General features: G+C 28.5%; 1 protein-coding gene across 2 annotated transcripts in view; it reads left to right on the top strand.

The window, feature by feature from the left end:
- Nucleotides 1–5,495: 5,495 nt before the first annotated feature.
- LOC117171411 (calcium-dependent secretion activator) overlaps nt 5,496–14,119 on the top strand; it is a 46,691-nt gene continuing 38,067 nt past the window's right edge. For both annotated transcript variants that reach the window (XM_033358708.1, XM_033358706.1), the window contains exon 1: nt 5,496–5,833. The gene's annotated coding sequence lies outside the window, so the exon portion shown is untranslated. The remainder of the gene's footprint in view (nt 5,834–14,119) is intronic.

Below are 14,119 nucleotides of genomic sequence, written 5' to 3'. Positions count from 1 at the left end.
GAATAAAGTGATGATAATTTTTAAAACGAATTTTTTATTTGAAGAAATCTAATAAGTCTAATAAACCTCATAAATCTAATAAGTTGATCAGAAATATTCGTCAAAATTTCATGGAAATAATTAAGAAAGCAAAGGGAAGGTCTTGTCAAAAGTGATTGAGACATAAAAATGTCAATTTCTCTTTATTTTCCACAGAAAAATGTAGAGTTTTGATTAATTTGATTAAATCAAATAAAAGACATGAATTACAAATTTTTTATGGAAAATTTCCAATCCTCCTTGTAAAATGAATTTTAAAAATTAAAAAAATTAAAATATGTTAAATGTTCGAAAACAAATTTCGAATATATATTGTCTAAAATGTTTGATTGCTTTTTTAGAGAGTAAGTTTTTAATGGCCTAAATTTTCAAATCTATTTTTTTGACATATTTCGATATATTTCGATCCCAGGAGCTCGAAAATACAATTATCCAAAGATGTCCGTATGTGTATGTGTGTAAATTATTGCTGCTCATTCCATATAAAAAATTAAAAGACCTTTGATCATGAAATTTTGATTAAATGTAGCTCCGACTAAGTAACTTTTTGAATTATTTAATAAAGAACACCTGAAAGCTTTAAGTCTTTCCAATTCAATGATATAATCACTTTTATCCTTAAAAATGTTTGTCAACAGTTAGAGGGCAAAACATCCCAAAAAACAAGGTTTTTCGGCCCTCTTTTTCAGACATCGACTTTTAACTGTTTCCAGAATGCGGTGGACATTAGGAAAAGTCTACAATAATTCACAGCTATTCTTTCCACATTCTTTTAATGCAATACATTTCTCAAAATTCTGACATATTTAATAATTTACTTTTTACAAGGATGCATTTATACATAAGTTATCTTGAGAAAGAATAAAGATATGAAGCCGTTTAGTCATTCCAAATGTGCGGTTTCGTGATGTGAGTGCAATGCAATAATTAAATTTGTGATAAAGTTATTGTTACGCAAGAAATAACATTTGGAATATGTCTGTCTTTAATCAGACTTAGCGCGTGGTACGACATAGCAGGTCAAGCGGTTAGAAAAAAGTAACCTTTTGATAACAATCGTAACTCCAGAAGCAAGCTGAATCCGTTACTATTGTCATCGGTGATTTCGGTGCAAGGGTGCTTTTTTCTACCACTACTCCTGCTGTGCCAAAACATACGCCGGCACTGATTAAAGTCAAAAATATTTTAAATGTTATTTCTTGCGAAACAATGATTTTATCTTATTATAAAGCATTTGTAAATAAATCCCCAAGAGAAGAAAATACAGTGAAACTCCTTTATAGCGCTGATTTTGGGGCCGAGGTGGATGGGAACTAATTCATTTCAGCCAGCTCCGCTTTTGTTTGTTCACGCTTGAGTGCTCGCCTGAGTGACAACCGAAGACCCCGCGCACCCCGCGCAGCTCCTGTTAGACCGACATGCGACCAGGTCAAATCCACGCTTGAAGAAGGTGAACGAAAAACCCTGTTTTTTATGTTTGTTCCTCTAACTATTGACAAAAACTTTTTAGGATGCAAGCGATTATATTGTTGAATTCGGAAGACTTTAAGCATTCAAGTGGTTTTTATTAAACAATTCAGATATTTTTAGCTAGTTGGCCTTGACTTTAGTTCTGATAGCATATTGAGCTAGATTGATCATTTAAAAGTTTTTTTTTTAGTTTAGAGATTTCAGGCAAAAAAATTTGATCTTTTTTCATATTCATATTCGGAATACTACAGTGCTGTATCTGACATGTTTGTTGGCGTCTTCGAGACATGTTGAATTACCTACTAACGAACATTCTATGACCTCTTATGATCTAGCAATACCAATTTATAAATTTAGAAAATACATTGTTTATCTTGTTTATACGAGGAAAATTCATTTAATATTGGAAGTACAACAGTAATGTATATAATATATTTGTTCGCATCTTTGAGACGCATAAATAGCCCCAATTAAGAACCTTTCATGACCTTCCATAACCTACCAATCTATTTTTTGAAATTTCTTAACAAAATTATTTACTTTGTTTTTAAGATGATTTTTTTAAACTGGTAATATAAGAGTATTGTATTTTGATGTCATTATGCCTTCGAGAAGCGCGAATTGAACTATTGGCGAACTTTCCAAGATCATTCTTAATAAATCCATAGCGACTTAAATAATTTAATGAAAAAGATTACATTGTTTATACGAAGACAACATTTTTCTTTAATTTCAAATATAGTACTAGCGTAAGTTAAAAAGTTGTTCATTAGAACAGAACACATCGATTGACATGTTAATAGGGTCTCTGATGGTCTGAAAAAATATTTTCGGTAGGATAGAAACAAAAGCTTTAAAAAATTTTACAGTAATAATTTTCTTTCTTTTGTTAGAGAAATGCCTCTCTCTATTTCTATTAGGAAGCAAATTTATTTGATACCTATGAGGTAGCAAAATGCTCATAAAATGAGCACAAATAGATACACCCATGGTGAATACATCCATAGTACTTCGCAGCGGTATTATGTAATTCTCATGAAAATATTGAATAGGAATGCCAATACCGTATAATTATTTTAGAAAAACATAGGAATTCAAATGTGAGGAAATTGAATTTAGTTTAAATCAAAATTCCAATATTGCTCTATTATAAAGGTCATGCCTTAAATTCAATACAATTTTTTTTATACTGAATACAAAAATAAGAGCGATGAATAGGACAATTTCCAAATCTGCTTGCTTCTTTTTCTACTCTTATCCTTTTTATTTATTCTTTTATATTGAAAAACATGTTCACAAAAATTTACATACGTACATATCAGTGTTCAACTGTTCACCCTTGATAAGGGCATTGGATGAGCAGAGACAGATTGGAAAATTGCTGTAAATACTTTCTGTTAAAGATTTAAAAAGATACAAAGAAAGTATAATAAGTGTCCTATAATGATTTTCGTACGAAATATTTTCGTAACTGATTCAAATAACTAGAAGTAAGTCGCTGATTCTCGGTAAAATTTCACTGATTCGAATTAAGAGAGTGATTTTTTTGAAGATCTTAAAATTTCAAAAACTCTAAGGATATTCACTAGTTATCTCAAATTAAAAATGGTTTATAAAATACAGGGTTATATTTTTTCATTCTTCCTGGGAATTTTCCACCAAAAACTTAATTTTCAACAAAATAGTTGAAGTTTCTTTCATATCGTTGAATTTTCAAGTCAAAAACACGAAATTTCAATACGGAAAGATTTTTTAGATAAGGGAGAAAAAAAGTTTCAACAAACTTATTGAATTTCGAACCAAACCAAAACGGCGAATTATCTAGAAAACAGTGAAATTTCCAACTAAAAAATATGAATTTCCAACTAATACCGACGATTTTTCAACCAATTTGCTAAATCTGCAACAAACAAATAAATTATTTTTAGACTGAATAGTGGTATTTACAACCAAATAGTTGAATTTTCAAGTAAGAGAAACGAACTTATAAGCAAACAGTTGAATATTCAATTTGAAAAGAAGAATTTTTTAGAAGACAGTCGAATTTTTGATTTAAAAGGACTAATTTTCTATGAAAAAAGACGAATATTACAAAAAAAATTTAATTTTCAACAAAATACACTAAAACTCTTCTATAGCGCCGATTTTGGGGCTGCCGTTGGTATGAACTAACTCATTATAGCTCGTTCCGCTTTTGTTTGTTCAGGCCTGAGTGCCTGCCTGAGTGACAACCGAAGACCCCGAGCAGCTCCTGTGATATCTACCTCACGGCGCAACTCAATTCTCGGAAGGGCTATAGAAGGGAAGGCTATTAAAGAGTTTCACTGTAATTGAATCTAGAACAAAATAGTTAAATTTTCAATCAAAAATGCATTTTTAACCAAAAAGTTCCATACAACGTAGTTGATTTTAAAATAAAATCAAATAAGTTATCAACGAAAAATATAATAATCGATATTCCAAACAAGAAAATATATCATTTTTAAATATCAAAACAGTCGAATTTAATAAAAAAAAAGGGGGGAACGAAAGGCGTAATAGTTGATATTTCAATAAAAAAAGATTTTATTTCAGTTCAAAAACAGTTGTGCTAAACCAAAAAAGACGAATTTTTTAACAAAATAGATGAATCCTCAATCAAAACAGAATGACTTTTAACCATACAGTTGCATTTGAAAAAAATCTACTGAAAGAGATAAATTTTCAAACTAAAATAACGATTTTTCAGCTAGAAAATATTTTTTAGTTTGGAGAGAAAAAAATTAGAACCATATTGTTGAACTCTCAAACCAAAAAGGCGAATTATCTAGAAAATAGTACAATTTTACACCACAAAGTTCCTTTTCAACCCAAAAGATTGACCTTCAATTAATAAAATAATATTTTTACAAGTAGTTCAACTTTCAAACTATTGGTTAAATTTTTAATGAAGAAGATTAATTTTCTACCAAAAAAGATGAACGTACAACCAATTACATGATTTTTTTAAATAAACAGGTGCATTTTTACCAAATACTTGAATTTTTTACCTAAAAAGATGATTTTTCAATCAAATATTCAAAATAGACAAAAATGTATACTTCAGCCAAAAACAGTTGCATTTTCAACCAAATAGATGAACTTTCAACGTACAAAGATGAATTTTCAACTTAATGATGGAATTTTTAATAAAAAAATATTAAACTTCAACCAAAACACTTGCATGTTCAATCAAATAGTTACATTTATGAGAATTAAAATTACCCATTTTTTGAAAATGTTCAATTTTAATCAATCATGGCTTATTTTTTGGAAAAATATTCAATAAAACTTTAATGTTCCCAATTTTGAAAATAAGTAAATAAACTTTAAATATACTTATTTGTTTAAAAAATGTTCCGCTTAAAAAAAAAATATTAACGATTTCAGCAATAAAAAAATGTAGTCTCAAAATTGAAACCAGTAGAATTGTAGAGAATGTCTTTCCTGAAAAAAGTCATCAATTAGTCAAATTCAACCAATTTTTTTAAAAGTGGTAAGAAGGGATGATGAGAAAAAATGTATTTTTGAAGCAAATTGTTAAAATAAATTTTACCTGTAAGTTTTAACATTTTCTCGTTAAAATTAATTTTTTTATTTGAAATGGCATCCTCATTAATATTATTTTGATTCTTAAAATCATAGAAAAACGAAAAAAATGAAAAAGGGGAAAGTTTTTTTTAAACGAGGGAAACGATAAAAGGGAAAAGGAGGGAATAGATGAAAAATTGTGAAGTCTGCTCTTCCTTGGAGTCCTGCGGCAGTAAACTTAATGTTCCTCGACGACAAATGCACGAATTCACCCCTGATAGGGAAGTACAAGCACGCTCAAACTGCATCGAGTACAGTAATGTACATTCAGTTTTCTCCCACCTAGAGACTATTCTCCCACCCTCATTGTCTGGCCCTAGTCGTCATTCTCTCCCTCGTCGAGCTATCAGTCAGCCAGTCGAGCTGAGGGGCTAGCAAGCTTGCGGATTCCAGAAGCTTATTACATACTACCTTTGCAAAAACTCCTTTTTTCCGCTCTGTGCTATCGCGCCCTTCCTAGCTCCATCTGCCAAATCCTCCTCCTCACATTTCCACCCCCGCAGCCGGTCTAGTTCAGTAGTCAACCATCGCCTGACGTTCATTGGCCGCAGGTCAGCACCGCGCCAGGTGGATACCGCAAGGGCGGTTAGCGTTCTCCAAAGAGGAATCAAGAGGAACAAGAGCAATTGGAAGAAGTTGCGGATTGCTCAGGGCCAGTCGTGGTTCACCATGAGCTGTCAGATTCGTCGGACGGATTGTCGTAGCGACTAAGGAGGTCAGTGGTTTTTATCGTTGTGCCGTGATTAAAAGTAGAAATAAAAATGGAAAACAAAGTGTGCCGTGTGCGACATCCGGGATATCGCATGCCACATCCGGTTGAACAGAAGGTTACCTAGTTGAATCGGCGATTCTGTGCTCGTACACCACACCCAGGCGAGAACATGTGCGATAGTAGCTAGGGCAATGGCGAGGCTTCAAACTCGTGGCTAGATCAATAACGTACTGTGAGAAGAATTCAACGACGCGGCCGCGACGAAAGGTTGTTTGTTTCGGGTTGAGGGAAGATTGGTGAAGAAGAGGGTAGATTGTCGTTGAGACCTGGAGGCTTTTGGGAATAGGCATCTTCGAGAAAGGTTGGTTTTTGTTGGGGGTACGTTGGGTAGCCTCCCATCATCAACGAATTCAAGCGCATAGCCTTCGGCGAATTTTCGAGTTAAGGACAAGAAAATCGAAGATCCACTTTCCCCTGCAAAATTTAGGCGGGACTTTAACAGAGAGTTTGCAAGTTGGAAATCGGAATTAAAGAAGGAGTGCAAGTTGGAAATGAGTTCTAGGTTCGAGGTGATATGATGAGACCAGGGATCACAGCGTTTATGAGTTTTCGCTTTAATTCAAAATTTTGTAATGATTCCAACTAAAAGGGATTGAAATCGTTAAGGAAAACTTATTAGCAATTTAAAAATGACAACTTATGTTTTTTCCTCGTGAATCATTAAACTCCAGTTTTGTGTAATTTAAGATAATTCTTTCGAAGGGGAACTAAAAGTGAATTTTCGAAAATTCCACTGAACTCAAAAAATATTAAGCGATTTTATGAGAAATTAAATCAAAGAAATTTGGCGGAATATGAAGGATATTAGGAGAAATGTAAGAAAATTCGAAGCAATTCAAATCAAATCAAATTTTTTTCGTATATTTCTGAGAATTCGGGTAACTTTAGATGAATTCGATAGCATTCCAATAATATGATTCGCCTTGGATAAGCTTCAATTGTCACGTATTTTTCAAACGGTTTATACTGGAACTATACACCTTTTTTTAGCTTCTTTATGAATAAAAGTGAAGAAAATTACCCCTATTTTTATTTTATTACAAAAACTTAATATTATTTAAGAAAGGTGGCAGTACGGAACTAGTTAACTAACATTTTTCCCAAAATGGGTTTATTGCATAAAAAATTATTTAAAAAATCAAATACAATATCTTGGAAGCAAGTTGTTATATTTATGAAAAATTAAAAACTCGATTTTCTATCGCTACCCAAAACCCATTTTTAAAGCCTGTTAAATTTTGACGACTGTTAAATTCTTGGACGATTTACTTGGAATTGGCTACTTTTTCTGGTTCGAAGCTTTATTATTCGCATTTAAAAAATCTTATATCTCGGGGGTACGTTTTTATTTTTCATTTAGACCGAAGATTAGATTTTTTATCGCTATTCGCAGCCGAGCCTGCTCCAGTTTGTGGCCAGTGTCACTTTGAGATTGTCAAATGCACTATCTGTTTCCTCCAAAAAGGATACTTTTATTTAATCAAACTTTTTTGGACGTTTTTTTTCTTTCCTGAAAAAATCAGATTTTTTGTATATCTATTTCTACACTGCCGCCTTTTATTTATTATTTATTCTTAAATTAATATTTTTTTATTATTAATTTTTCATTTCTTAATTATCTCGAGAATCGCTTGAGCTGCCACAAAAATAAGTTGATCCTGAGATTCAGCGTTAACATATTCATCGAAATCATGACCCTTTTTTTTTAAATTGGCAGACTTAAATTTGGAATTAAACGTGAGTTCAATTAAAAAATACCTACTTTGCCCTTAAAAATTCAGACGGGAATTTAATAGAGGGGTTTTGAGTTGGAAAGAGTACAAGTTGGATTGCAAAAATGGGTAAATAGAGTAATGTTTTTACGAAATTAGAGGAAAGTTTAAAGATTTATATTTAAAAGTAAAAAAGAAGAAAATACTTTTATAAGAAATATTACATTTGTAAATAATGTTCCACAATTTTTTAATCATTTATGGCTTTACAGAATTTATTTTTAAGAATTAGATAGGCATAAGTTCTTGGAAATCTATTTACGACTCATTACTAAAAAAGTAAAATCGCAGTCATAATAAATGATATTTTCTCTTTAAAAAAATAGTTGAATTTTTAACCAAAAAAAAATATATGTAAAAAAACTAAGTTTGAATTAAAATTAGGAATCATCCCAAAATGAATTTTGAACAAACAAGTTCCAGTTTCAACCAAGTAGTTAATTTTCAATAAAAAACTATTACATTTTCAACGAAAAATATAATAGTTGATACGTATTTAACCCAACGAAATTTTAATCTTAAATTTAAAAAATTCGAATTTGACCAAAAAGATGAATACTTAACACAAGATGAAGAAACTGATATTTCAACAACAATTTTAAAAATCAAATACAGTTGAGTTTAACCAAAAATATGAATAGATTTTTCAACCCAAAAAAGTACTTTCAGCGAAACAGGTTAATTTTCCAGTCAAATAATTGAATTTAAAATTAAACAAGATTCATTTTGGACGAAAAATAAAATAGTTAAATTGGCAGCTAAAAAAATTGATTTTCAACAAAACAAAACTCATTTTCAACAAAATAGTTAAATTTTCAAACAAAGAAATGAATCTATAACAAATAAACTAAACTTATAATAAGTAGTTTCAATTTCCAACCAAATGGTTGAATTTTCTGCCATTAAGATTAAATTTCTACCAAAAAAGACGAATCTACAACAAAACATATTAAAAAACAATCAATTTTCTACTAAAAACCTAAAGTAAAAATGGGATATACTTATGTTCTTAGAAATCCATTCATACCGAAATAAAAAAGCTCCCAGAAAATCAAATTTCTCAAACAAAAAATTTATATTTTTAAAATCGTTGTTATAATCAATAATTGTTTTTTTTTTCATTTCAAAAAATATTATCGTTACTAATTAAATCGTGACATTTTTAAGTAAACTTAAATATTTTTTTCTACAATTGGTCACTGCGTCCTTACTATAATGAATACATTCAACGTGAATTTGAAACTACACTCTTCAATGCTCTCAAACTTGAGTTTCAAAAATACTTAATTTGTATAGATTCAACAAAAAAATATTTTAGTTTCAAAGTTCGAATTCAATCCTAAAGAGTTTAGTTTTGAATTGACAAAATAAAATTTGGAAACTGCAGAACACCCCTATACCGAATGAAAATTCTAGTTATTCAATTTTGAACGTTTAATCATTATTCTCGAATTTTGTTTAATTTATTAGATTTTCTTTGGTAGAGAATTTTAAATGAATTATCGAAAATTTAAGCGAATTTAATGGAAATTAAAATAATTTAAAGAAATTCGATCGACTTTAAAGGGAATTTGGAGTGTGCTCCTTGGATTCAAGATTAAAAAAGGCATGAAAATCATGCGACTATTTCTTGATGAAAAAACTCAGAAAATTTGAACTTTGAATCAGACGTAAATCGAATTTGAGTTAAATAACAAAAGAGAAAAATAATGTAGCTTAAAAGATTCTGTAGAAATTATTATTTAAATTTTGAATGTAGAGGTGAAAGTTTCGAGGTTTCAGATTTGAAATGCAGATTTTTAGAAGCGGGAAAAATTCGCCATTTATTATTATATTCAAGGTGATTTAAATAACGATGTTAGTGAAGATTAATAGTGGCAGATTTGCAGTTTGAATTCGATTTGCATTTTAATTTGCTTGCTCATTTTCACTGATGCGGAAACTTAAAGAAAAATACAAATGACACATTAAAAAAGAATATTTTTATGCGGGGGAGACCACTCTACTGTAGATAACGATCCTACAGTAGACAATCCTTAATTATAAGCATAAATATAAGCAAAACATTTAATTACAATTTTAATATATTAACACGTATCATGTTCGAATCATTAATTGCATTAAATTAGTTATTTAACAAGCATTATTATTTTTAATTAATTATTATCTACTTTAGGATCATTATCTTATATAGGGTGGTCACCCCTATGCTTTTTGAATATTGGATAAAAAATAAACGTTTTGAGATTTTTAGTTTGGAAATGAAAATCAAAGAAAAGTCGAAACATGTATCGATTTTTAGATTCAAGGTGATCGGAGGAAAGTAGAAAATGCAAATTTTTCGTGAATGTTTAATTGTTGTAAAATTTTTAACACGCGCCATATGAAAAAATACATAAATGCGAAGTAAGATGATGTCTAAAATATCTAGAATAATTTTCTAATTAGTGATAGGAGTGAAAAATTATATACTAAATGAGGTCAAGTAGAAAGGATTATGTAAAATATGGACGATAAGATGTCTGATAGTAAAGTACAAAGCAGTCTTTATATTGTAAGTGTTTTTAATAACTCCGGACTTACTTAACAATTTTTTATCTAGTTTGAATTAATTTAAAAAAAAAACAATCTTCACTTCTTTCTTAAGTTTATTTTCTCATATGTGACGAAAATATGAAATCTGAAATAAGTTCGAAAGATAAAAAATTATTACCCTGAGCATGTCAAAAAAGGATACAGGCATTTTTTTACCTTCAAAATTAAAGCTTAGAAAAGGGATTTCTCTCACACGATAATCTCTGAACAAACATTTTAAAAAATCATGGATCTGTGCTATAAGGTTATCTCAAATTAACAGTAAACCTCTCTCAATTTGTATTTCCTAACATTCAAAATATAACCAATTTAAAATTCAATAATTAAACAAAGATTTAAATGGCAGAAGTATTTAAAATTTTGAAAATATAATTAATAATTTCTAATTGAAAGCATTTAAAATTAAGAAATATATATCGAATGATTTTGAATTCGAAAAGTCCCCAATAAAATAATTTTTTATGAATTGAATTTCACATCAAGAGCTTTCAAAATTGAATAATTCAAAACTTATAACTTTTGAATTTTAATAATGTATAACTCTAAGCGATTAAAATTTAAATATTTAATACTGAAAACTAAACTGAATGTTTTAAATTAAAAACTCCTGAAATTCTAGAATTTCAAATTATTACATAAAAAAATTATATTGTAATATAATTATTATTAACATTAATGATGAAGAAATTTATATTACGGAACGTTGAAAATTAAACGAATCCGAACTTCATTTAAAACTGAAGAAATATCTAATTTTCAAGAATTGTAATATTAAAATTTTTCCTTAATCAAACCATTTATAACTTTGATTATATAAAATAAATTTAGATCATTTCAAACTTAGAAATGTTTAAATTGTTTATTTTAATTGTTTGATTTATAACACTTTATTTACAATTTTAAGTAAAAAAAAAATATATATAAGACAAGATTGTTATGGTTCCAATTTTTGAAATTGCACAATTTTAAGCCTTTCAATAACGGTTTTCAAAAAGCTGACGAGTTCGAAATTGTCAATATTTTGAAGGCTTTGATATTTTAATCTAAAATTATTAAACTTAAAGCTGACCAAATTTAAACCAACGAATTTATAATGTTTATAAAATTAAATATAAAACTGACTAGAAATTATTGTGCAATATCAGCAGTCAAATTTTTAATGTAAATTAAAAATATTTCAGGGTGGCCTTTCAAAATAAAAATAAAATTCTGGTTGTTTCTCGGTAATCATAAATTTTTCAAAGCCATTAATAATGCTTATTTTCAATAGAAAGATCATTAATAACCCTATTGTAACTGTATTCAAAATATAATTCTTTTAATTGATATTAAAAGATTTCTAAATTGTCAAGGAAGTTAGCACCCACACAAAACCTACTGAATGCTTGTTTTTGCGAGTAAGTAATAAAATGTTGATTTTTTAGCATTAAGATATGCATATAAAAAAATTGAAGCTTTAACATTTTTGAACTTTAACTTTTCAGTTTTTAAATTTTAATTCCAAATATTTATTTCTAAAAGAGAAAGTTTTAATTGCAAATGATTCTCTAATAATAAAGACAACAATTATGTTCTTAACACTGGACCAAACGTTTTATAAATGAAAAAAGGATTCTATTTATCCTTTATATCCTATATCCTTTCTAAACATTAATAATGAAAGAGGTAATTGTAAATTTTTTTAACAAAGGGAAAAAATCCTGTTTTCAAGATTTTGCTACCATACTGTAATATGTAAACTTTTTGCGACTTTCAGAGAGATGAGAAAAATGAGATGGTAGAAAAAAATTTAGAACATTTTTGGGAAAATTTCTAATGATTTAAGTTTTATTTCGAAAGAATAATTTTGAGCTTTGAATATTTCAAAAGATTATAATATTTTTTTCATTTATGCAGGAATTTAAAAAATGTTAAGAAAACTTTGACTCAGTTCAAAAGATCTTCCAAAGCTTTAGAAGTTTTGATAAATATCAACAAATTAAAAAAACTGTAGATCTTTAAAGATTTCGAACAAAAAACTTAAATACTTTTTAAGATTACTGAAAAGTTTCAACAGAATAAAAAAAATCTTAAGATTTCTGGTAAAATTTTTTATGATTTTTTATTTTAAAAAATTGATATCATTAAAAAAATTATTTTAAAAGAATATTTTTAATATTTTAAAACATTACGAAAGGTTTCCACAGTCAGTTTTAAAGATATTTAGTCATTTTAAAGAGAATACAAATATTGTAAAAGTTTGAAATATTTCCGAAAATTTATCAAATTTATTTGAAGCGTTAAAAAAGTACTAACTATATTCTAAACCGACTATACTTTTTCCACATAATATCAGGAATCCTTAAAAATCTTTCTGTATTTTCTCGAGAAAGCTATTAGAATTATATTTATATATCTTTAGAGCAAATGAAAAAAGAAATTAAAAAAACAAATAGTTATTCGATATTTTCATTTTGCATTAAAAAGTATTTTCGCTTCGAATTATGATTTTCTACACTTTTTTCTTTCCTGACGGCCAATACTTTTTTAGTTGAAAATTCAGATTTGGTTAAAAAGTTACTTTACCGGCTGAAGATTCAAAATTCATCTATTCGGTTGAAAATGAACTTCTTTCTTGAATACTTATATTTTTGGGTTACAAAATTTAATTTATTTGTAGAAAATTCATCCCGTTGGAAAAAATTAAATCTTTTTTTTGTTCAAAATACAACTGCGGTTTAAATTTGTACACTTTCAGGTGATTCAGATTATTTTTTATTTAAAATAAAAATAATATTGGATTCAAATATCAAATATTACATTTTTCGTTGATATTTGCTCTTCTTAATTTGAAAATTCAACTATTTGTTTGAAGAATAACTTTTTTGAAATTTTGTTCTGACATATTTGAAATTTTTGAAAATCTTTTTAAATTTTCTGAAGAATCTTAGAAAAATTATATTTATACAAACTTTTAAAATAAATAAAATAATAATCCTGAAAAATAAGCAGTTATTCGAAAATTTTATTTTGTATTAAAAATAATTTTTTCTCTGAAATTAAAAAAACACGCGCGTGGCGAGTGATTGCATATGCTAGTACTAATAAAATATCAGCAACATAGGAGCTGCAATTAGACATACTGAATAAATTGTAGATTATTATACATAATGATAAATAATAATTTAGTATGAACGAAATATTTTCAAAACCTCAGATCTCGTCTGGATCAAATAATATGTTCTCTCTAATAAAAAAAATTTTTATAATATATAAAAGAATACGACCATCTCTATTTGACAGTCATGTCATTTTGAAGCAATCTTCAACTAGATAATTTCAAAACTCACCTTTAAAGGTGTACATTCTTTTTTCTGAAACAGCGATTGAAGGGTCAGTGGACTCCCTGATCGATTAAAGCAAATTCTGTATAGTAATCTGTCTGCCTCTATGTATCGTCTGTGCTAGAACTAGCGGCGAGTTGAAATAGAACAAGATTGAATCGTCGATGGCAATAAACATCGTTACCATGGATTTAAGTCCACCTTTCGATTATTGTATGGTCATTTCAGATACATAACTTTCAAGGCTTGTGTTAAGCCATAATTCCATTATACAATTTCATTTTTACGAGGGTAGTTCAATAAGTCCTTAGAATGACCAACATATGGCGCGCGAATCGCTCCAAATCATCTGTTTTCAGTCAGCACCACTCCCGGCTAGATATATGGTGCAGTCACAGTCCACATCTTCTGAGTTTATGTGTTTTTAGAACCAATTGAAAAAAAAATTGTTCGTTAAGAAAAATGGAAAAAACGAGTTCAGAGCGGTAATCAAACATTTTCATTTAAAGGATTTAACTCCATATGAGATAAAAAATGAA

This window comes from Belonocnema kinseyi, chromosome 4 (assembly GCF_010883055.1).
Source record: "Belonocnema kinseyi isolate 2016_QV_RU_SX_M_011 chromosome 4, B_treatae_v1, whole genome shotgun sequence".
Classification (NCBI taxonomy): domain Eukaryota; kingdom Metazoa; phylum Arthropoda; class Insecta; order Hymenoptera; family Cynipidae; genus Belonocnema; species Belonocnema kinseyi.
The sequence above is the reverse complement of the archived record's forward strand: the minus strand, read 5'-3'. Positions and strand labels throughout refer to the sequence as shown.